We start from the raw sequence: 4,009 nt of genomic DNA, 5'->3' as shown, positions 1-4,009 counted from the left end.
CTCTTATTGTTCTCACGTAATATATGGAAGTTTTCATAGAATTTGTACATCAAATATGACCACTAATAGAAGAGTCCAAAAAGATTGTTCTATACAAAATCAGCATACCAAAATCAACAGCTTTCTTAAAAATTTGAATCAACCAGTAAAACTACTATAATAAAGAAGGCTTTTATTCACAATAGCAACAAAACATTTAAAGATAGAAATCAATATAAAAAGAGATCCAAGGTCTATATTTAAAAATTTACAAAACTTTATGGAAAGACATTAAAGAAATTTTAAATAAATTGAGAGATATATTATGCCCATGGATAAGAAACTCAATACCATAAATTTTGCACTGCACCCCAGTTAAATGGAATAACAATCAAAATCCAGATAAGATTTTTATGTTAAACTCGATAAGCCCTTATTAAAACTCTCATAGAAGACATAGTCAAGATAATTTTTTTGAAAGAGAAGAACAATGAGGACGGACTTGCCCTATCAAAAATCAAGACTTTGTTATAAGGCTATAGTAATTAAGGAGGTATGACTCCAGCACAGAGCTACGTAACAGACTAATGAGGAAGTAAAGAGACCAAAACAAGATCCACAAGTAACTGAAGGAGGATGGACTATGCAATAAATGGGACTGTAACAAACACACCATATTCAAAAGTGAGCTCTAGGTAGATTAAAGCCCTAAGTACACAAGTCAAAAATTAAAACTACCATAAGAAAATAGAGATAAACATCTTTATGATCTCCAGTTTGAACACGATTTCTTTTTTAAAATTTGTAGTTGTGGCAAAAAAAAAAAAATATATATATATATATATAAAATTCATCATCCTAACCAATTTATTTTATTTTTTGTTTGTTTTTATTTATTCATTTACTTTTTTTAGAGACAGGGTCTCTGTTGCCCAGGCTGGAGTGCAGTGGTGTGATCATAGCTCACTGCCACCTCAAATTCCTGGTGTATTAGTCTCTTCTCACTGCTATAAAGACATACCTGAGACTGGGTAATTTATAAAGAAAAGAAGTTTAATCACTTCACAGTTCTGCAGGCTGTACAGGCTTCTGCTTCTGGGGAGGCCTCAGGAAACATACAATCGTGGTGAGAGGCAAAGGGGAAGCAGACACAGTCTTCACATGGCCAGCAGGAGAGAGAGAGCAGGGGGAGGTGCTACATACTTTCAAACAACCAGATCTAGTGAGAACTCTATCACAAGAACAGCAAGGGGGAAGTCCACTCCCATGATTTAATCACCTACCAACACTGGGAATTACAATTCAACATGAGATTTGGGTGGGGACACAGAGCCAAACCTTATCACCTGGGCTCTAGCAATCCTCCTACCTCAGCCTCCTGAGCAGCTGGGACTAAAGGCATGGGCCACAATGCCAAGCTAATTATTTTTATTTTTATTTCTGTAGAGACCGGGTCTCCCTATATAGCCCAAGCTGGTCTCAAACTCTTGGCCTCAAGTGATCCTCCCATTTCAGCCTCCCAAAGCATTGGGATTATAGGCATGAGCCTCAGCACCCAGCCCATCTTAACCATTTTTAAGTGTAGAGTTCAATTGTATATAGTATATTGAGATTGTTGTGCAACAGCTCTCCAGACTTTTTATCTTCAAAACTGAAATCCTACACCCATTAAATAACAACTCCGCATTTCTGTCTCCCCCCAGTTGCTGACAACCACCATTCTATTTCTGTCTAAATCTGACTACTTTCCGTGCTTCATGTAAGTGGAATCATACAGAATTTGTCTTTTTGTCATTGTCTTATTTCACTTAGTGTAATGTTCTCAAAGTTCATCCATCTTTTAACATGTGAAAGGCTTTCCCTCCTTTTTAAGGTTGAAAATTATTTCATTTTATATATCTGCCACATTTTGTTTATCTAGTCATCCACTGAAGGACATCTGGGTTGTTTCTACCTCTTGACTATCGTGATATGTCTTTTATGAACATGAGTGTGCAAATTTCTCCTTGCAATCTCGTTTTCAATTCTTTTGGATACACACTTGGAAGTGAGTTGCTGGATTATATGGTAATCCTATGTTTAATTTTTGAGGAGCCTCCGTACTATTTTCCACAGCAGCTGCACCATTCTACATTTTCATCAATAGTGCACCAGGATTCCAATTTCACCACATCCTTGCTAACACTCATTATTTTAAGGTTTTTTTGATAGTAGCCATCCTAACCAATATAAGGTGTGGGTAGGATTTCTTCAGACACAAAAATAAAAAAACATAAGAAGAAAAGGATTAATAAATTTTACTTATTTCATGATTTGAAATTTAATTTAATGAAAATCTTAGACTAAGAGCAGTTATTTGCAACATATTGAATTTAAAAAGGATTAGGGACTGCAGCCCTCCCGCTTTCCCGCCGCAGTCACCGGGACCAGCCGCTCCGGGCCGGGCTGATATAGCCGCTTCACCCTGCCCCCGCCCGCGACCATGGCTCCGAGGTGGCGCGGCACCTGCTCTTTCAGTCTCACATGACAACAAAAACAACTTGTATTTCTTCACAAGGATCTGATGATGAACAGGGAAAAAGAGAAAACATTCGTTCCTTGACTATGTCTGGCCATGTTGGTTTTGAGAGTTTACCTGATCAGCTGGTGAACAAATCCATTCAGCAAGGACACCCTTGGGGTGTTGTACAAGTGGAAGATGAAAACCACTGTGACTTTTTAAAGCTGCGGGAAATGCTCATTTGTACAAATATGGAGGACCTGCGAGAGCAGACCCTTACCAGGCACTATGAGCTTTACAGGCGCTGCAAACTGGAGGAAATGGGCTTTACAGATGTGGGCCCAGAAAACAAGCCGGTCAGTCTTCAAGAGACCTATGAAGCCAAAAGACATGAGTTCCATGGTGAACGTCAGAGGAAGGAAGAAGAAATGAAGCAGATGTTTGTGCAGCCAGTAAAGGAGAAAGAAGCCATATTGAAAGAAGCTGAGAGAGAGCTACAGGCCAAATTTGAGCACCTTAAGAGACTTCACCAAGAAAAGAGAATGAAGCTTGAAGAAAAGAGAAGACTTTTGGAAGAAGAAATAATTGCTTTCTCTAAAAAGAAAGCTACCTCCGAGATATTTCACAGCCAGTCGTTGCTGGCAACAGGCAGCAACCTGAGTAAGGACAAGGACCATAAGAACTCAATTTTTTGTAAAACAGAAGTTCCAGAGCACAGAAGGTCATCATCACAAGCAAACTTTATATAAAAAAACTAGAAGTGTGCTTTGATTTTGCTGTTTTTGTTTTATCATTTCTATATTTGGTGAACGGCCACAGTTACTGATATTTATGGAAAAGTACTTTCAAGTACAAGGTCAATACGTAAGCCAGAGTGAATGATACTACAAGTTGAGCATCTCTAATTCAAAAATCTGAAATCCGAAGCTTCAAAATCTGAATCTTTTTGAACACTGACTTGACCCCACAAGTGGAAAATTCCCCACCTGACACCTTTGCTTTCTGATGGTTCCGTTTAAACAGATTTTGTTTCTTGCACAAAATTATTAAAAATGTTGTATAAGTTACTTTCAGGCTATATGTATAAGGTGGATGTGAAACATGAATTATGTAATTAGAGTCGGGTCCCATTGTGTACATGCAGATATTCCAGAACCTGAAATCCAAAACACTTCTGGTCCCTAGCATTTTGGACAAGGGATGCTCAGCTTGTACCTATACATTCATATATATTCACTGTTGTTAGAAATTTTTAAGTTGCTGTTTTGTGATGAATCTAAATCTTTTCTCTTGCTACCAAGCTATTGTCACTGCAGTGCATTATACCAAAGAGCAATGTGTCAGTGCCATTGAAAATACAGAACCCATTAATATCATGGCTATCTGATTACATTTGTATTCCAAGATGAACCTTTTTTATATATACTAAAAATTTGGGGGAATATGTTTTGAGATGTATTATAGAGCTAAAACTCTAACCTCTTAATAGTTTTATAGAACTTAAAAATTTTTGATATAGTTACCCAATTG

The 4,009-nt window shown here is 37.5% G+C and overlaps 1 pseudogene; it reads left to right on the top strand.

Annotated features, from left to right (window-relative positions):
- Positions 1–2,642: 2,642 nt before the first annotated feature.
- On the top strand, positions 2,643–3,385 carry LOC100588551 (annotated as a pseudogene).
- The last annotated feature ends 624 nt before the right edge of the window (positions 3,386–4,009 follow it).

This window comes from Nomascus leucogenys, chromosome 16 (genome assembly GCF_006542625.1).
Source record: "Nomascus leucogenys isolate Asia chromosome 16, Asia_NLE_v1, whole genome shotgun sequence".
In the NCBI taxonomy this organism is placed as follows: Eukaryota; Metazoa; Chordata; class Mammalia; order Primates; family Hylobatidae; genus Nomascus; species Nomascus leucogenys.
Note: the sequence above shows the minus strand (reverse complement) of the source record. Positions and strands in the feature narration are given on the sequence as shown.